The sequence below is a fragment of the Tyto alba genome, unplaced genomic scaffold (assembly GCF_018691265.1).
Source record: "Tyto alba isolate M040663 unplaced genomic scaffold, T.alba_DEE_v4.0 Super-Scaffold_14, whole genome shotgun sequence".
Taxonomy (NCBI): domain Eukaryota; kingdom Metazoa; phylum Chordata; class Aves; order Strigiformes; family Tytonidae; genus Tyto; species Tyto alba.
This window is the reverse complement of record NW_024881276.1, coordinates 24,443,649-24,464,907: the sequence shown is the minus strand read 5'-3', so window position 1 is coordinate 24,464,907 and position 21,259 is coordinate 24,443,649. Positions and strand designations below refer to the sequence as shown.

The 21,259-nt window shown below is 41.2% G+C and overlaps 1 protein-coding gene across 5 annotated transcripts in view; it reads left to right on the top strand.

Annotated features, from left to right (window-relative positions):
* The window catches only part of AGPAT3 (1-acylglycerol-3-phosphate O-acyltransferase 3), a 97,257-nt gene that overhangs the window by 36,344 nt on the left and 39,654 nt on the right, over nt 1-21,259 (top strand). The window contains exon 1 of one of the 5 annotated variants that reach the window (XM_032994452.2): nt 5,507-5,585. The exons of 2 other annotated variants lie outside the window; for them this stretch is intronic. The gene's annotated coding sequence lies outside the window, so the exon portion shown is untranslated. Of the gene's footprint in view, nt 1-5,506; nt 5,586-17,171; nt 17,382-17,891; nt 18,003-21,259 lie in introns of those variants that run through there. 2 more of the 5 variants (XM_032994449.2, XM_032994450.2) reach the window with 2 other exon arrangements.

Below are 21,259 nucleotides of genomic sequence, written 5' to 3'. Positions count from 1 at the left end.
GTCATGGTTTCCTCTTCTGTATGTTACATTTGAAGATAGGAGTGTGATTTTTTTTTTTTTTTCTGGAAAACCTCTGTGGTGCTATACAGACACCTGAGTTAAGTTGCTGAGAACTTACTTGGTTTCTGGTCTCAGGTATCAGCAGAATTATAGCTTCTTTAACCAAGAATAATTTATCCTCTTCCAGTTGGATCAGGATTGTCTAGCAAATCTTGCAGCTTGATCCTCCAGATATTATCAACCATTGGCACTGCAGAAAGGACCATGTGCAGGTCCCAGCTTCAGCCCCAGCAGTTCACAGCTGGAAAATTCTGGTGGAGTTTGCTGACTTTAAAGCCCTGATGGTGGGTTCTTGCCACGACTCTCTTATTTTACTTTATTTTTTTTTAAACTAACACATTGAGTTGTGAATTGGAGCAGCTAAGGTGCAGGCTATGGAAACATTCTAGCTATGAAGCAGTGATCACTAGCGGAAGGCTGGGATGGACAAGAGGGGGCAGTAATGTTTTAGGCAGCGACAGCTGAACTTGCATTTATCCATCAGAGAGCCCTGGCACCACAGAAGGCTATGGACAGGTTTAGATGTAACTGGTCTTTTGCTGGTGCTCAAACTCTCTCTCAGTGAATGAACAGAGAACTTTGCAGAGTTGCGAGGCCACAGATAGATTTGTCCACTTCATTCTTGATAATCTGTTCCCCATTTTACAGACAGAAGCTCAAAACTGAAGGGTTCGGCTGCAAGTTGCAATTGAAAATTAAATGCTTTGTTTGCTTTATGTCTGATTTCCGTCTTGAAAAGGGAGAGAGTCTGTCTGTCATTGGTCCATCTAGGTCTGTCTTACAATGAATGCTTTACAGTCAACACAGTGACTGGTATTTGCTCTGTCATATATTCTGAATTTCCATTTCATTAACAATTCCAGTTCCTCTCTTTTCAGTCTACTTACGCCACCTCTAACAGCCATGGCAGGAAGGTTCACAGTTCAGTTACGTGTTATGGGAGGGGGAGAAGGGAACACTTCTGATTGATTGTTGTAAACTTGTCACAATTTATTGACATTCACCTAGTTTTTCATACTATGAGTGAAGACTTATTTTTTGAAAGCACTTTCAGAGTCAATAATTTCCAGTTATTAGGGCAGCATTTAGTTTTTAGGGGCTCTCTTTTTCTAAGAGATGATGGTCACAGTAGTGGGATGATGGCAGGAAGTAATTTCCTGAAGTTATTCTGTTAATATCTGTATGATTCTGTAAGACATTGAGAGGAGTTTACCATGAAACCAGTTTTAACATCTAGGGAGAAAATTAACTTGTGATTAAAAACATATTGTCAAGCTTTTTTTTTTTTTTTTTTTTTTTTTTTTCCCTGACTGCCATTCTTCTGTCAAGATTGGGATATTATCATATGGAAGATGGTCTTTAGGGAATGGACTGAGCTGTGGGTCAAGCAAATAATCAGAAGATTCAAAGACATTGATACTTCCTATGGTGAGGAAGAAAACTGACCAGAAAATGGTTGCAGTAGTTTTAATAAATTATTAGGGAAAAAAAGAAACAAAAAATGATAAGAAGGAATGAAATGTTCCCTGTGTGAAATGATGCTGAAGATGGAGTTGTATGTGTCTACTTTTTAGTCTTCTATGTCCTAAATGTTGGAGCACTGAGAATATTTTCGAAGCTGTGGTATCAAAGTAGCTAATGGAAACATGGTTTTGGAGGTTATCATACTGAATTCAATGCAAGGTACTATGCAAGAGAGAAACTGCTTAAGTGTTTAAGTGCGTGCACTTGCATTTATATTTAATTGAGAGACTTTTTTTGAAATGGAAAAATATGCACTTTAACGTACTTATCCTCAGTGTACTGCCTAAATCTTTGTTCAGTCTTAGAAGACACGAGAAAAGCAATTTGGTACAGCTTGCAGTTTCCAGTTCATGATTTTACATTTTCTTTTTTAATTTATTTTTTAAAAAAGTGGGGAGGAGGAAGATCCTAAATGGGAAGAACTTCTCTCTTTGTTTAGAGCTCAAGTACCTCATGTGCAGGTACCAGTGCAATAAACAGTGTCAGACTGAAACTGGCTTTTAAATCTCTTGCATAACACTACTGCGCTTCAGTATCAAACCAGAAATTATTCTCTCACCAGTTGAAGTGTTTCATTCTGGGAACTTGGATCTCAGTTTTACCAGTTTTAGTAAAATGTCTGCATGAGAGACTCTACACACAGACAGTGAAAAGGCAAAGATCCCTTTGACAGGACATGAAGGAAGTGTTCAATAATTACTTAAAAACCAGAGAATGTGCTTGTTCCAAGGAGCAGTTTGCTGAACTGTGGCATGCTCTGTTGCATCGGTTATACAGATCTCTTTCTTGTGGGATATTGGGAGGTAGGATGAGATACTGTTCATGGCTAGTTGAGCTTTTTTAAATGCACACTTTTTATTGCATAGTTGCATGTGAGGATTTTAATGTAAACAAAATGCCTGACATTATTATTTTAAATTAGGAGTTATTTGTTTGTCTTTTAGGTATGCAGGAAGATTATGGTAACTATTTACACTTTCCCCTATAAATCAGCTTTCTGCCCTGTCCCTGTAACTCACGTACCATGTACCACCTTCTTCCACCAGCATTAAGAACTGAACCAGCTGCTTTTGGTGATAATTTTATAGAACCTTCAATGAATGTTTAGTTGGGACATCTACAAACATGGTTGGAGCTACAGAAAGCAGGTAGTGTGTCATAATGTCCTTCTCATAACAAGGGCCTCCTTAAGCTTGTCGGTTTATTATCACCAAAAGCTCCTCCCAGAGCTTTGCTGTTCTCATAGGCTCCAGCCTAAACATGTTCCTTGTCGGCTGATACCTGTGTGTTCTGGTATCAGCAGCTTTTTTTGGCCCAAATGGTTTATTTCCCTTCCTAGTGGTTATCTTTATCTCTGTCTTACAGGGAGCAGTTGCATCCCCCGAAATCATCTTGTATCCCTCTGCTGTGCATGCCGGTTCTCCACACATTCTAGAGATTCTCCTTCAGCCTCCTGTGTTTCTAGTGTCTCCTTTTTGAACATGGGCAGCCTCCCTTGTGCGGTATTCCAGATGGGATTTTAGCAGTGCCTCATTAGTGCTTCCCTGTACTTCCTATCTCTGTTGGAAATGCTTCTCGGGATTGCACGTGCGTTTTCCACAGCGGCATTTCAGCAGTGACTGACAGCCATTTTGTGCTAGGATGGACTAGCACATCCAGGCCCTTCTGCTCCAGGCACTTAGCATCTTCCAGTGTCTAGCTGGGGCTTGTTTATTTTATATATGTGATCGTGCATTGTAAATTAGTGACTTTGATCCAAGTCTTATGGCTTGAATCTTTAAGGCCATAGTGCCTGTTGTGTAACAACTCAATACACCTTCATGTTCAAATTGCTTCCCAACTTCGTCATCAGCTGCCATAATGACTTTTTTGTATGCAAGACATCAGTTAAAAATGAAGCAGAAGACTGACTGTTGGGTTTTGTTTAGTGTTTTCATTAGTGAATTCCAAGGCCTCAGCAGTTTTTTCTTCCCATGGTGTCTGTCACCGTATCTTTTGGGCAGGATCCATACCGTTGTCACAGTTCCTCTACCCGTCTCCAACTTTGCATGTTTAATGTAATACCATGTGGAAAAGTATTAAATAATGTTTGAAAATCCAGATAGCTGAGACTTCCTTATATTTATTTTGAGTAAATTCCCTGCAGCAAACTTCTTGTATCCTGATCTCTTTGTAGCTTCATGTCCTTACTCTTCTTTGTTAGTCTTCGCTGAAATCTTATGTGCTGTTTGAGAGTTCTGTAGTCTGTCTTGTATATAGCAAGTCAAATCAGATCCTAAAAGTACTGGCACTGAAGTCCTGAAATGAATCTACATCAGCTGCATGTATAAAGGTAGTATTCTTTTGGTTTGAATATCGTTGACTTCTGATTGAGTGTTGAGTAATTCCATGTGGTGGTTTTGTTGGACAATTCTGAAGTTGAAGTGTTGCAAAAAGTCATGAATGTTTTTAAAATGCTTGCCTAGTCATGTTTTCCTTCTCTCTAATGGTGGTGGAAGATGATACCCTTTGTTCCAAAAAACAGCAAATGTGTTTTGACATAAAACTGGCCTTGGGTGATGTGCCAGCCCAGATGGACTGGCAGCTAGGGATGCTGTTAACTGTATACAGACCTAAAGCTGAGCTAGATGGGTAGTAGCTAGCTAAATGGCTAACTGGCATTCCCTAGTATGGCTTGGTTTCAACAACATGTTTACACAAATTTGTCTTGAAGTAGGTTGGAATTGAGCAGTTTTCAAATGGTATGATATCCAGGGTAAATATATATGGCATGAACCTTCATGCCTGGTCTTTACTTTTGTTCCTCTGATAACACTGTCACAGAGGTCTTAAAGTGTCTGAATGATCTCGTACTGGTTACGTCCTATGGCAGATACCTGCTGGGTATCCTAACAGACACATACATTTTCCTGTAGGCCTTATATCCTGGTTGAAATAAGTTGTAAATGAAGTGATCTGTGTGAGAGGAGTATTTTTTGTTCTTATGGCTTTAAACTTTGCTAAAAGTAGTGGTGGGTTAAAGAAATGCTTTATATTAGCTTTTGTGATATATCTGACTTGGGCAGATGTTTGAAGAATGTTTTTTCTTCAGTTTTTTATTTTTAAGGAAAAACAGGTTTGCAGTCTGGTAAATCTGAGTTTCTTTGGGGGTTTTCTTTTTTTGAAGTTTGTTTTGTAGATTTCTGCATGAAACTTTCATGGCATAAGGCTTGTGGAATTAGATAACATGCTTTAAACAAGCCACCTCTGGGTAAAGTACATCTCTAATTACTGAGACTAAATTATGTGGAAAGTGAGCTTGTTTCTGAAGTAAATCTCCAGTTCAGTAATCTAAAATTAAATAATGATTAAGTTAATTGCTTCAGGATCATAAAAACCGCTCTTAATAAAATATAGGGATTAAGTGTGCGTTATGAGAGTGGATAATTGCTTCTGCTTCATTTTCAGTAATTTCTATCAAGACAAGGTTTGTAGGGAAAGAAACACCTTTTGTTATGCTGATTAGTAAACCAAGGAAAAGTAGGCTAGTTCTTGAGTATGCAAGCCCTTTCTCTGCTCTGAATAGAAGCTGCAATTTCACTACTAAATATAAGTTGAAAACACTTGCTTTTAATTTCATAGATATGTGCCAGTTAGACCCTCTGAAAGCAAGAGTAGTTGGTACCTGTGGAACAGAGTGTAGTACTAGTACATGGGAAGAAGGATTAAGTATGTTTTTTTCCCCCCAAATAAGAGGAAGATGGGTAATTTTAATAAGAAGAGTTTGAGTTAAAGATTTTGTGACCTGGGTTAGCAGCTGCCTCTTGTTTGCATTGTATTTTGCTTCTAAACAAAATATTTTAACCTTTGTTCATTGAAGAATGTCTTTTTTGCTTATAGGCAAATGAGAAAACAAATCTCTTGAAACATAAACAGTGGTACTTCCCTAGGGGGGAGGAGATGGGGATTCTCCTGTTCCTCTGAGCATTGCCAGGTGCCAGAAGTGGTCCCCAGTGGTGGTGGTAAGAAAGAAATCTTCGCCCATATTTCTGTATTTGTATTTTGTTGGTATCAATAAGCTTTTAGGAAAAAAATGGGGGTGCAAATCTTACACTTTTCATAGAGCTGTATGAATTGCTGGGAGAGGCGTCAAAAGTCTCCCATTCTGAGAATTTTAATTTAGGGATGAAACCAGAGCTTCAGCGTGTTGTTTGCTGTAGTTTGCTCCTGCTCTCTCATGTAAGTTGTATCTGTTGATAATCTTTGCAGCAAAGACTTAACCACAAATAAACCTCCAGAGGACTCTAGAAGTATTTAACTGTTGCCTCCCCCCTTAAATACAGAAGGGGAACTGGGACCTTATAGTGCTTTGAGGATCTCCTTTATAGAGTCCTTAGAAATCTCTTGAATGCTGACTCTGGGGTCATCTTAGGCTGTCTTTAATCCAAACATCCTTAAATTTTGTCCAGTTACCAGATACAGAAATGTTAAGTTTGAGCAGCAAACTTCCTTCTTTTTGCTCTTTTTTGTAGTCTTTCCTACAAATGGTGACAGCAAAAGTGGAAAGCTGATGAGACCCCACTGACACAGCAATAGGGACAGGGTTTTTCCAGGACAGGATCTTAAAACCCCAGAGTGGCTACTGTCAGATGTTGACATTTTAATGATGATCTCTGATACCCTGCCCCTTCATGGGCTATTAGTAGCTTTTTTTATAGGACAGTAATTTAGTCTTGGTGATTTTTGCAAAGACCCAGAGTGTTGCTTTAGTATTCTATAACCTTTCAAGGTCTATTATAGGACAAGCAGTCTCACAAAAAACTTTAATTTCTGTGAGGTATTTCTGAAGGCTCCGATTCACAGGGCAGTACATACTGGATCAGCCACACTCTGTGTTCAGGGCATGTATTCTGACCCCATGCAAGCTACATCCCTTCTGAAGATGTACATTTTTCTGCTATTGAAGAAGCTAAACCATTTATCCCAGATCATATTAGGTGGACAAATAACCACGCTCTTCAAGCCCCAAATATTCTTGGATCAAAATTTTACCCTAGAAAATTAGTTATTGCAGCTGAATCTGGTTAGTGCTGGCGATCTGCAGCTTTGGTGGGTGGAGGGAGACCTAGTAGCTTGATTCATGAAAACAGCTTTTTTTACAGTGCCATGGTGACCAGATACTTTCAAAACCGGTTCTGCAAAATGCCTTTGCCCGGGCTCATTGCCATTGGTTTAAGAGCAATGCCCCAGAAATACACAAAACCCTGGGGTTTTTATGCATTTGCTGTTTTGTAGCATATTTTTCAGTTTACAGGGCTGCAATTTTTGCTGTTCTTCTTTGTATATAAGGCCTGAAAAATGCCACAAATGTGAGTGTTACTGAGAAGCTAAAATATGCTTGGAGGACAGGATTTTATGAATTGTGCACAGCTCTTAAATTTTCAAGCTTTGCTTCTGTTTGGTGAAAAGAGAATTTGGGCTTCTCATACCTAGCCCTGCAGGCTGCCAAGCCTGATGCCTGTGCTCCTCATGCAGTGCATGCCTGGGTGTTTTATCTCGGGTCGCTAGAACCTGTGAGGAGGAATAATCTGGAAATTAAATGTTCTGAATGAAGTGGACGGCCATGCTGGAAGCTGCATGGGTTGGATAATCCCATGAATAATTCCTTCAGCCTTCACCTTCTTGATTGTTCAGATAAATCCTGAGCAGGTCAGTAGATACTAATATGGATTAGAGAAATGGTACCGAGAGCTTTTCGGTGTCCCAGTGGATGCTGCTTCTGTGGAACAAATCTCCATTTCCTGAACCAAAGCACAACTGGTACGTACAGGCACACAGTCAAGGAGGTGAGGGACTGAATTATGGGGAGGCCATATTATAATAGCACTTGCCATAGCAGCTGTCCCTTCCCTTTGGGGTTTATGGACAGGCAAAGGCCCTATTGGGTATCATCTGCTGCTATTGTCCTTACTGTGTGCCTTCACCAGGGGATTTCTCTTTCTCAGACTTGCCAGTGTTACAATTTGTAACAATTGTTGGAAGATTAAATTTTCATATAAATTTAGCTTGAGGCTACAAAGAAGAAAAAATAATCTTTGCAGAGTACTTGTGGACATAAAGATCCAGGAGGCTGGTCCAAAAAAGCAGTTCACAAAAGCAGTCATGGCAATTACAATTTCAAGGGTTTTCTATAGTTCGAGCAAGGAGAAGTGTGAAGTACATTGGAAAACCAGTTACATTCTCTGCTTTCATATTTAATTTACCAATGTGGAGGCAGTGGTAACATGCTATTTCAAAGCTCACAAGACAGAGGGCTCTTCACTGCCAGATGGATGTTCTGAGAAGCTGCCACCAGAGATGTGATCCCTGCCGTTAGTCTGGTGCAGTGTGGTTTTTAAGCTGAGAGCCAATTCTGCACAACATGCAGAAGTAATGCTCTCTCATATCTGTTTTTAATAGATAACACACTGAGTTGGGACACTATGAAAATGAGAACAGTCTAGTTTTCCTTGGCAGTCTAGAAACACTCAAGAAGGTCTGTGTGTGTTAGGTACATTATAGTATGAGGCACTCTTCTGCAAGGTGGAAAGCGTTCTGCACTCTTTCGGGACAGGACGACTATTGTTTCCATGTCCTTCACTTCAGTATGTCTCCTCTAATTACTGAGCTCACATATAAGAGGCAGGCACCAGAAGATCAACTCTCCTTTGTTGTGACTCTTATTTGGATGAGGCAAGCATGATGACTGTGTTTTGTGAAGCACTAGGTCCTCGCGATCTTTGAAAACACTCGGACTGCACCCCACTAAACTTTGCTCCCCATAAGGGTTAGGGAAAGAGCAGCCTTGTCAGACGACACTGGCTACGCTTGTGCCCAGGACTCAGCGCTGTTCTGCCCTGCCACGGTGGTCACTGCTCTGTGTGGGCACAGGGACTGCTGCTAGCTGGGGGGATTAGCTGGTGGAAATCAAGGACCAAGGACCTGGAAACTGGATTTCCGTGGGGACTCTTATCTTGAGAGAAAAAAATCCAAACTAAAAGTGCTTTATAAGAAGCTATAGTGGCATTTGCTCTCTTTTATAATTGTTTTGAAAATGTCAGTGTTGCCCAGGGTGCGGTTGTTTTCACATGTTTTTTTTTTTTTTATGTTGTGGAGGCCACACATTCGGGCCCCTGGACAGTATTTTCCAAAGCAGCAGAAAGTACAGATGGGAATACGAATGTTGTTGCAGTGTATGTTTCGGGACAATATTATTATGACTTAGCAGCAAGGCCAGTTTTGTATCAAGGATTCATCTGCCCAATCGCTGCGCCTGTGTCTCCCTCTTAAGAGACCCTCCCTTTCTGCATTGGTTGTGGCGTTCAAGTTTAACGGGACAAGTAGTGATGCACAAGAGTGGCTTAGCCTGAGACCGAGGAGTTGGAGATCAACAACCAAATATCGTGCTTGAAAACAGCCATCAAACAAAGGACACCGCTCTAGAAACAAAAACCAAGCCTTGCTCCTGCCACACCGTAAGGAAGCAAACAGAGACGAAAGCTCAGTGCGGTGTGAGCTGGTGTTGCCACTGCTGGGCTGTTGTGGCGACTGCTGGTGCTCTACCATGGTGCAGAATGGGTGTATGTCAGAGCTGGACGGGTGAGCTGCAGCCAGCCACGAGCGTGGGCTGCTCACCCACAGGTCCCTTCTGGATGGCTGACAGGGCAGATACTCCTTGTCCCGGCTTCGTGAGCTTTTGCCTTGTTCAGCCAGAAATCATCTTTGTACTTCGTATGTTTTATTGCAAGATGGGTGCAAGAAACCTAAGCATATTCTTGTGTGGTTGTTTTTCATGTTCTGAAGGTATAGCAATGCCACTTTTTATTGTCATGTGTGCCTCGGAAAACATCTTCACTGTTTATGACTGTGGGCCAGTAGAGTTCTGGGATGTTTGGTAACAAAGCCCAGTTGCAGGTGCTGCTGTGTTAAGACTGTTTGTCCCTCTGTGCCCATCACTACCAATTTCTCAGCTTTACTAAGTTAACTGTTCCCTAATGTCTACTGAAATTACATATTTGCTAAAAAATTCTAAGCAAAAATTTAAAAAAACAACCCCAAACTGACAAAACAAAAACAAACCCCAACCGTTTAGCTTAAGATACATCCTGTTAGTACAGACCTGGGATGAGTAGTAACTGTAAAAGAAGTTATACAAGCAAACCTTAGGACATACTGACCTTAAGCATGAGTTAAAAGTGATCCTTTAGCAGTGCCTTGGAGTAGGGACTTACGAATAGTCAGTCAAACCAGGCATGGCCTAAGCTCCCAGTTGCCTGGAAGTAACAAACTTAGTTACAGAAAAATACTTCTTATTAATGCAGTGAAGTTTCAATTATTACAGGTATTTCCAAAATCTGGTTTATTATAGTAAAGGTAAAAGGAATTTAAATGGAGTGAATCAAAAGAAGTAATTAATGTTTAATGAGCTTGAAAGGGAACAGCACAGACTGCAGAATCAAGATACAATTATACACTGAGTAAATAACATGAAGATTCTTGTTACATGTCTTGATTGGAGAAATATTGATTCTTTTAGATTAGTTCTGGTAATTAGACCAGTCTGCTTGTTTGTTTATTTTAAATGAAGCTAGCCTGGCTTGCTAGACTCATTGTCTATAAATGTGTTCTATATTAACACATTGCATTGAACTGCAGGCAGTCTTTAATATCCTTGAATATCTGATTTTTTTTTTTGACATATAATTGCAGGAGAGCTAAGGGTTATTCTGACAGATAAAAATGAATCATAAGAGCATAAATACTGCTTCTCAAACCATTACTCTGCCTGCCAAAGGAGCTTTTGAAGATCAGTGCCAAGCTAGCAGCAGTGACATCCGGAATTCGAGGATGGCACACAGGCTATTTTGAATATGAGGTTTTGCTACAGTAAACACCTGTTTACTAGGTAGCTTCTAATTTTTCAAAGGATGTGGAGCAATTTTTGACTTGGCAGTCCAACTATTCTGAAACACTGCAAGCTTGAAAAGAAATGGGTGCCCACTTTTATACTGTAACTTCACACTTCACATTTTTCATATTTCTTTCAGTGCTTTATATCTGTGCCAGGTAACAGAAAACAACCTCTGCTCCAGTGATCTTGTGCGTCTCCTACAGAAGAGGAAATGATGCAGTGGAATGTACAGTGATGTAGAAATTTCCACACAGGCAGCTGCCCACCTGGCTCAGGTTAGGTCACTGAGAAATCTCCCATGGTCAGATTAATATCAGTACTATGGCACCTGTAGGGCTGGAAAAGTACTCACAGTGTCAGAATTATTTTAATGTCCTTTTGCCTAGGTCCAGTCAGCTAGTTTATGTGAGACAATGATAGAGCAGAGAGCATCTGTGGAAATGCCCATGCTTTTGCTGTCAGTTGTAGAGGAGCCCTCATGCAAAGTAGCTGTCTGAATTCTGCTGGTGCAAGGCAGGCATGCAATTCTAGTGGGCTAGTCATTTCAAGGATCCCTGCAGCTTTCAGTAAAAGGATATTTAGGTCACCTGCCTCTCAAACATTGTGTTAAAAGGCTACTGTTCACAAGAAGCTGAACAAGTGAAACTGAATCACGACAACAGTCCTGGATTTCTGATCTTTGTTGGCATCGTCTTTCAAAGACTGTGTGTGTTACCACAGAAGGGTCCTCTGCTCTGCAGAATTTGTCATGGTTTGAATATATATGCTACAAGAGGCCTATTTAGCAATAGGACGCCAAGCTACCAGGAGATGGAAGATCTTAAGAAATGGGAAGAGCTGTAGATGTTTCCTTTCAGGTCTTTCTCTCAAATGGATTTTAAAATAGATGGGTTGTTTGCAGAGTAGGTGCCATTCAGTTTCCCAGCTGAATAGCTGATAACAACTTGAACTTTAACAATGTACAGACTTCCTACTTCCAAGTTATTTTTTTTTTTTAATGGGTGGGATACTGTGTTTGTAAAGTGTTCTGTTTGCAATTTATAAAGATTTCACTATATGCAAAAATTTACATTCATGCACATGCAGTTCAGCTTTGTGTTCAAAATGTAGTCTTCAAATTTGTGTAGGAAAGAGGGGTTTCTTCTTTGTGGTGGTTTGTTTGGGGGTTTGAGCTTTTTTCTTATTGGGGGTGTATGTGTGTTCAATTTACAATGAAAAGACTAATGTGTGGCTGCTGCCAATATTGATATTCAGGCCAGAAGGGGTTGGTGTGATCTTCTCTGAAAATGCAGAACAAAAACCTTTGTCTGCCATGTGTTTGTTTTTGCTATCAGTCTCCTTGATAGTCTGCCCTGTCTTTTTAGAAAGATACCTGCTTTTGTGTATATGCAAAAAGAGATCTGACCGCAAGGATAATTATGAATTCAGACTGATAACAGCCTTGTGAAATATTTGTCAGTGAAATAATGTAAAAGAAGTATAGCTGTTGTATTCAGGTAGGAACACACTGCTGATGGCAGCAGAGGTGGCAGGAAAGAGACTAGAAGTTGGATCCTGTACAAAGAAGGGGGGTGATGTGGGCCCCTGCCATACAGCTCTACCTTTTTTGCCTTCTTACCCTTTGGGCTGTGAATAGCAGACTGCACACAGCACAGTATGAAGCAGCATTGCACTGAACGTCCTCCTGCTCCCCAGGATGAAGCTCCCCAGTGCAATTCAGGCTGCCAATTCAGCTCACGTGAACCAACTGAGGACCTGTTTGGGTTGTGTAGCTGTTGGTTTTCAAAGCCACATTTTATCACTTATTATTCCTTCCTGACTGCAAAACAATGGGATTTTATCTTAAGCTGCCTTAGTGACAGTCAGTCACCCAGCAGAACTTCTACCACTTGTGGTTTTAGTATTTTTGCTTCTCTCCCTGTCTTCCCTGTGATGGAGATCTTCCAAACCCAGATACTTCAGAATGGTGGCTTTTGTCTTCCCTCCCCCTTCATGTGGCCCCCACCTCCCTCCGAGGTTGAACCCTGGAAAATTTGCTGGTGGAAGCCTAGACTTTTTATAAAGAAATGTCTAGAGGAGGTATCATTGTCTGTGTGACACATGTCAGCCTGGTGACAGTAGGCTGGTTGGTCTTTTTCGCTTGTCACAGATCCGTCAAGAAGAGTGGAGACCGTAAGGTTACAATTGAGTGGCATATATTCTGTCTCTCAGCTATCTTTTAGAGCAGCCTTTCTCCATTGCTGGTAAGCTGTGAGCAGTTAGCAGTTTGGAGGTACATTTGCAGGGAGAAATGCAAATGCTCTTCTGGGGAATTTCTGGATTTTAGTATAGCAGAGCACTTGTAGGGGAAAAATTTCCTGCTGTCTCTCCTTGGTTTTGCAGCTTCTTACAGAGTATGGACAGCTCTGGTGTCATCTGGGGGCTTCAATTTACTGTGTTATTCATTTACTTAATAATCAAAATAATAAATAATTGTATGTATTTAAGCTTTTTCCATCCTGGCAGTACAGGTTGTGGTAGCAAACACTGAAGAAGAAACATGACGTGTAAGCAAGCAAAGCCAAAAAAGCTGTCGTGGTTTGAGCCTGTTTGGCAGCCAACCACCACGCAGCCACTCTCTCTCTCCCTTCTCTTCCAGCAATAAGAAGGGACAGAGAGCCAGGCTTGGGGTTTGAGATAGGACTGGGATGGGGAAAAAAATTGCCCTTTATGGGCATGAGCAAAAGGCAGACTCGTTAGGGGAAGAAAAAAAGAGCATACATTTATTACAGACACTAACAACACATAACAGAGTAGGACAGTGAGGAGCATTGCCACATCTTGAGAACACCTTCCCCCTACCTCTCCCTTCTTCCCGGGCTCAGTTCTGCTCCTGATATCTCTACCTCCTCCCCCCAGCAGCTCAGGGGCAGGGAATGGGGGGTTCAGTCAGTGCTGCCACTTTCTCCATCTTCAGTGGGGGGAGCTTCTGGAACCCATCTCCAGTGGGGAGAGCTTCTGGAACTTGTTCCCCTTGCTCCATTATGGTCCCCCTCTCAAGGAGACAGTCCTCCACAAACTTTCTCTGACATGAGTTCCTCCCACGGGCCGCAGCGTACCCCTCACTGCTCCATCGTGGGTCACCAACTTTCTCCGACTGGAATCCCTCCCACAGGCTGCAGCCCTTCCCGAGCTGCTCTGGCGTGGGACACCCCCGCATGCTGCAATCCTCCCAGAGCTGAACTACAACAGCGGGGCTACCTTTTCCCATGAGACCCCGGCCTTCTTTGGGCACAGCACCTTGATCAACCAGGAGGAAGCCACAGGCCATAAATCAATGTCTACTCCACTGTAGATCTTCATGGGTGGCAGGGAGGGGCTGCCCTGCCATCTCACCACAGGATACAGGGTCTGGTGTCTGCCTCCTAGCCTTCTCTCAGGAGAAGGTAGGAGGGGGATGGTGGATTTGCTACTGGACAGGCCTGAGAGCCTGCCTGCTTCTGTCTGTTCGCTTGTACCAGTGATCATGCGTTACTGTGGATGCAATCACAGAAGAAATCATATTGCTCCCCTTTTGCAGAAGGTAGTGTTTCATACCTAAAATTTAAAAGAGCTCAGCACTTCCTGAAAGACAGGCTTTCAATTTCTTCCCAGTTAGTATGAAGTACTTCAAAGAAAAGCTTTGAACTTGGGTAAGGGCTTGTAGGCACGCATACCGTGTTTGCAGAGACTTCATTTAGTAGCAGTCAGAACCTTCTCCTTGTTCAGCCACAGCACATTTGCATGTTGACAGATATCTCCTGGTTGGCTCTCTCCATTTATTATGTTTGAGGGCTGATTTTTTTGCATAATTTTCTATCCAGAAAGCAAAGTATATCATTCTTAGAACACTTATCACAGATGATTGCAGATGAGACATTTGTTTATCCTTTATTTTGCATCCCTGTTTTAACAAGTAAGGAAACTGCCATAAAGCATTTTCCAGATTCACACAATCTAGGAGATGGGTCCCTAGGTTTCACAGCTTGGTGCATAGATGCACTTACACTCCTGAAATTTCTTTTGTAGTTTATTTTTATCTGAATACAAAGGATGAATTCCCACTTGCCTTGAAAAGTTAACCACTTGGAGTGAAGAGGAGCATTCTGTATAGTCTTAGAGATGAGTAGACACTGCTGAGGTTTTTCTTAATCATCAGGGACCAAGATTGGCAACAATATGTAATTACGTAACATTGATTTACTTTATACAAGAGGCCTATTACTCAGATCATTTTGTACTAATAGGACTTCTGTTAGATAACTCCTTTTCTTTTTGTTATGTAAGGGCTGGTATTATAGAATCACTGTTTGAATACCAGCACTATAATTTTGGAATTGCTTTTATAATAGAAATACCAAGTAAGCCTTGCTCCAAATATAGGCAATTATTGCAATATCCTAATTAATTTTTTTTTTTTTTTCAAATGAAGCCTCTTGATAATTGCTACTTTGGTTTTGGTTTTTATTTACAAAACCCTGAGGCTGTCCTGTGCCCAGTCATATTCAATTATATGCATTTTCTGTAATGAATGTTGTGCACTGGAAAAGTATTGATTAACAGTCCTGGAAACTGGTGATTGAGCTTCACCTCTGAAAACATTGCAAGTGCCGGTTTACAGACTCTGCATGTCTAGAACCTTTCTGTCGTCTTTGAACTACATGTGTGTTTGTCTCTCGGGTTTTCGGGATTTATTTTAATATAATTTTTTTTTTTCCTGTAATTGAGAACAGAAATAGTGTGAGCAGTCTCAAAATGTGATTGGGGAACACAATCAGTAAAAATTCCTTTGAAGCCCACAGAAACTGATTATTTCCAAGCAAGGAATTCAGTTGCAAGCTATCTCGTTCATTGACAAAGATGTAGATAGTAGTAAGACTTTTATCTGTGTAGTCACTTGAGAAATGTGGTTGAGCTATAGGTGAGGTTGGAAAATTTTACAATAGACTTGGACTTTGTGCAGGATATAAGAGGGCAGGAGGGCCTCTTGGCTTGGTGCATAGGGAGCACCCGAAGTTTTCCTTTAGTTCATGAATGCTGTGATGCTTTTGTCCTGACTGAGAAGTTGTTTTCCACTGTACCCTGCTTCTCACACTTTCTGAAGTATGTTGCATTTATTTCATGTGTGCTTTTAAATTCAGAGGCAGCTGCTTATATTCTTTCTCCAGTCAGCTCTGCTGAACTCCATACCAGATAAAATCTATTTAGCTGTGATTTTAAAATTCACAGCCTCTTTTTCTCCTATTTAGACAAATAGTTCAAAGTATTGTCTGTTTCTTTGATTGTAAAAACTTTATTGTATCTTAAGTGGTTTTGTACCATCTATTTGCACTTACTGAAATCTCCTAAAATCGCTGTGACTCCACTTACAGGGCAGCCAAGGGATTAAGAGGAGCTAACAGCATGCTGTAGCTTTCTGTGGTGCTGCTGCTAAAGTTTGGTCAGGAAATGGGAGTGTTGGGGGGCTGTGACTACCACTTTAATTTTTGTTTGGCATTTAAGCTAGATTTTGTTTGGATTTTGTTTCTTTTAGAGGCCTAACTCTTACCAGGTGAGGATCAGTTACGCCAGTGAGGACTGTATCTGCACAAAGGGCTCTGTTGGTGTGATGGTAGGTGAGTGGGAATCACACTCTTCCCTCTAACTGCTGTGTCCCTGTGTGGACGTGGCCTCAAGTCTCTCTTTATCTGTACTATAGTGCAGATTATAGTGCAGAACAGCCGGATGGGCCCCTGAGCCTTAATCACGCTGGCGACACCGTGTTCTTGCTGCCTGGGTAGGGTGTAGCCGCTGCTGCCTTGTTTCTCTTCTCTCTAGGCTCTGGTATCTCCTTTTTGTTAACAAAGCTGTTGGGATGTGCCTGCTGTGGCTCAGGCCTCCTGAAAGCCCTGAATTTGGAGCAGGGAGAAGGGAGAGAAAATAGTCGTATTTAGTTGGGTAGAGCTCTCCTCTGAGACCCACAGAGAAAGGATAAGGGCAGTGGAGTTCCAAGTTCCCCTCCAAGCAAAGCACCCAGGAGCCTGCTCCCTGGCTGCAGAGTCCCTTTCTTCAGTCTGTGCTGTTCAAAGCTGTCCCTTCATTGCACTGTGAAGGCCAGCGGTCCTTCTGCCTTGTAAGGACTGCGCTCCGGATGCAGACCAAACCCTTTCTCTGCCATGATGTTCTTTCAAGTCTTGTGTTTGCTCTTCGTGGAGAAGAGACAGGCTTTGGTGGGGGAGGAGGTTCCTTTTATGTTTAAAATCTAGAATTCGTTAAAATCTTTTCCTTTTGTCAGTTCTTTTAAAAAAAAAAAAGGTGTCAAGCAGCAGTGATGAACATATGTACCTCACCATGTGAGTGTATCCAGTTGATTGTAGCCTGGTAATTTGCTGTAAGAAGATTATTGGATTAGAGCAAAAGCTTGGTTTGTCAGCAACACCACCTGACAGTAATATTTATTGAGAAGTATTACCTATTTTAAATATTAGTCCATTTACACCCCAATTATACCCTCATTGATGTAAGAGGGGCTTTTATTAGTTTGGTGTTTTACAAAGCCACATAACAGAGAGGACACCCAGCTCTTTTTGTCTCCTGCTGCTGAGCAGGCAGTTTTAGTAGCTGCAAAGCTTCCAGATTTACCTCGATGTGCTTTTGTCATCATAATCCCTCCTCCATGTCAAGACTGATTTGCTTTCCTAGCCAAGACTCACATCGTCCATTTTTGCAGTTCCATTTCTCCTCCTTCTTTTTTTGGTTTTATTAATCAGTAACAAATTGGGAAGATGTTGGTAAGCCAGTCAGGTGTATGCTTGCTAGCTGGAATCTGCACTACATTCATCGCTGTGGCTTTAGCCTACTATTTGTATTGGTAAGTTGGATTTTTGCACTGTGACAGTGGCTCGTCCTTTAATATGCTTTCTTGTGGTGGGCTGGAGAGTGATGGTCCTTTTGAAGTGCTCTCAATGGCAGATGTACTTATCGCTGGGGTAGATACCTTCCTTTATTTGTGCTGGTGCCCTCTTTATTTGTCATGAGACTCAGTTGTGCCATTGTTTGAGTTTTTGTATGTTTATATTCAGATGAGAGATAGTGGCTGTAGCACACATTGGGTAAGATGGCCATTGTGTCTTTACAGTTTGTTGTGAGAGCCTTTTTAAACTTCTTTTGTGGTCTTGCATAGCATTTGCATAGCTGTCTCTCTTGGCACACAACTTAGAAATTAGGCTGTGAGAGGCTCACAATGCATTGGGGTGTTTGCAGGACACCCCTGTCTTCAGCACTTCAAAATAAATGTTTCAGGCAGGTGCAGATTAAGGACCACCATAGTTTTTCCTCCCACCAGGAGCTCAGCAAGTTGCTTCCCCTTGGGGTGAGCTGGAGCCCAGGAGGGTGGTGGCATGGAGCAGCAGGGCTGGGAACTCTGGCATACCTGGGGTTTTGGCTGTGCTGGAGGAGCCCACAGCAATGGGCCTGTGTGGGTTTGGGAAAGGTAAGAGCAGTGCAGGGCTGCACTAGATTCCTGGGCTGGCTTCATTTCTATGCATCTCTACATATATCAAGAGTTTCAGCCAAAAGAAATCTTTGAACCTCTTAAAGCTGTGACTGAAGCAAATAGCAACTTTTAGAAACCTGAGTGCAATTAGTTGACTAGTTTCAGTGGAAAAATTACATGTCCCTTCAACTGTAAAAGAAAAAGCCTGCTGGAGTTGTAATTAATATGGCTATGATTGATTAGAAAACTTTCCAAGGGGTGCGATGTTGCTGAAGACAAGTCTCCAGCATAATGTGTGGGTTCTTTTGTTTGTTTCTTTTATAAGGTGGTGAAGAGACAAGTAAATGAAAGTCTGTGAAGTGATCTTGGCCTTGTTTTTGCCAAGTACTTCCTCCAGGCAGTTATGCCTGTGCTATTTACAAGCCTACAATCCTCTGTGTGTGTACGCACACACTTCTAATATTAATGAGTTTATTTACGTTTAATCTGTAAAGTGAATCTCTGCAGATATGTAAGCTTTCAGCTATACAGTGTGACAGCTCAAATTAAAATGTGTGTGATTACTAACCTCTTTAGTCCTCAAAATAGTCAAGAAAATGGGACATATGTAACTGACTTTACAGTTTGAATGTTAAAAAACAGGAAATGTAGAGCTTAAGGATGTTAACAGCTGTCCTGCTAAGTGTTTGGTTGGTTGTTTTTTTTTTTTTTACCAAAGAAAGTACATGTGGTAGATATATACATGAACACAGTGTAGTTTTTAATTAATTCTGCATGTCTTGACTCAATATTGGGATGTAGTATATGCATCAGATATCAGTTATGCTTTTGTATTGATAGAAATATAAATATCTCTGTGTGTGTTATACACAGGAGTAGTATGTATATCTCTTGTAATTCTTTTTTTTTTTTTTTCCCCTATTTTGTTTACTCTTAAAATTCTTGACTTGAATCCAGGTTAGTTCTGGTTTCTGAGAGAGAATACAATTCTGCACACAGCAGGAATTAACTAGTATTAAGTCAGATCTTCTTCAACAACCTCAAGGTTCAGGAGAAAATTAGTGATATCATCTATTTGTTTGTGAAAAGAAAGCTCATTCAAACCTCTCTGACACAAGTACCTCAGTGCTTTTTTGACTTTGTTGGGTTTTTTTAACTCTTTAATTTGTTGATGCTTGAAGAAAGCAGACTTTGATAAATAGTTTATTAATTTTGTAACATAAGTCTGTTCTGTAGGAAATAATTAGAAAGACGGATTATTTTTTTTTCTTCTTAAATGTGTTAGTTTGGCTTCTACAATTCCCTTAGAATATCCTCAGACAGAGCTGGGGTGATTATGATCAGAGGTCACCAGTTCAGCAGGGAATCAATTTTGCAGATTGAGAGATTAACCTGGTTTTTCTGTAATTCCATCTGTGATATTTTGCTTTTCCTGGATTGGAGCACCCTTATTAGCTTGCTAGACAGGACGTATTTTGGTCACCTTTTGGGCTAAATTTAGTTTGTACTCTAAGGAAGTGAAGAGTCTTTGTTCCTCTGGGATTTATGTGGCACCCTGCAAGCCTGGGGCTGGCTCCCTTGCTGTGTGTCTGATGCAAGAACACCATCAACCTCAGAAACAACCTAGTAAATACATTATGCCCCTTTCTTCCTCCTCCCCACCCAAAAAAACCCCACCAAAATATAAAAAAAAAAAAGAAAAAAAGTATTGCTCGGGTATTTGAAGGCTGGTGCTCAGGCAGCAATGAAAGATATGCAAGGGTTCACCCCATTAACAGTCTCCTGAAGTTACGGGCAGCTGTATAGACAGTAGTTCAGAGGGCTCACATACATGTACCCATCTATGCCTCCACACATAGGCTTGTTCTGATGTCGGGTATGAACGCCTCACAAGATACACTGCAGCAGTCCAGTGTGTAACCTGTAGTGCAAAACTGAAGTCCACAGAAATTAGAAGAGCATGAGACATCACATTTTCTTCTTTGCTCAGTCATTACTGCCTCAAAGAGTTTGTTTAAAGTCTCTATGCAACATGAGACCCTAAAAGAGTTGTCCTTTTTCACCAATCAACAAATCGCTTTGTACATAAATAACAGAGTTATCATTCTGTGTGTGCTTGTCATCACTTAATATATAGGATAAACTCTTAAGAATCATCTTCTCTAATTTTTTTGTGTTTTTTAATTGACACACTCCAAGCTACAAAATGTTTGAAACAAATGCCGCCTCCTTTCTTTTTCCCTTGTTGCCAAATCTGTCCTCTAAATTGCAGCTTCTGGCCACTAAAGGAGTCCAAAATACTAACATATATATGTAGTTTGATTAATTGGTGTACTTCTTGTTAGAACTTAAGGTAATTTAACGCAGTGATCTGCCCATGTTCTGAGCTCTGCACTGTAGTTTGAGTGATGTGTCAAGACACTTAAACTTGCCATGAATGTTTTGATTTCATTAATACACTTTGAGTTAAGAGCAAAATAATCCAGATCACAAGATTTTGGCTTGGCTAATGTTGTATTTTGTACTGCAGTAGTTTAGCATTTTTTGAGACAAATTGAGAGAGGGGAGGCCTGTGCTAGACTTGCATGTATATTCAAGCAGTTTTAATGAGCTATGGAATTTCACTGCCCATTTATTTTATTTCCTTATTGACTGTAATTGTGCTTTGCTCTGTGGGTTTCAGGTGTTTGAAGCAATAGTTCAGCACATGATCTCTAATGATGTCTATCTTCATCTTCACTTGGGTTTTATTAGTATTTCCCATCATATATTTTTGGAGTGAACATATTGTCTTTATTTTATGCGGAATAACCTGGAGGTTCCTAACTTGTATGTGCTGGAGAGGTGATTTGCACACAGTGGGGGCAGGTCATTTCTGTGTTGTTTTGGAGCCCAGGGCTTCTGGCTCTGGTTATGGGTCAGCGCTCTGGGAAATGCCACAGTGTAAAGGCTGAACTGGTCAAACACGGGCTTTAATCCCTGCTCTGGTCAAGTTAGTGTTTGGTTTGTGGTGTTCTTCAGAGTAGCGCAGCAAAAGACTGCATGGTGACTGCCAATTAAAATATTTTTTTAAAGAAAAATTGACTTCCAGAGGAGATAAACAGGCAAAATTGAGTAGCCAGGCTGTCCGTTAATGCTCCTGTACCAGTTCCCCAGCCCTGAGGGGAGCAGCAGAGCGGATGAAGGGCGCCCCTCCACTGGCGGGCCCTGCTGTGCGTGCTGGCTGAAGCAGAGAGAGGGCCCTCTCACAGGTG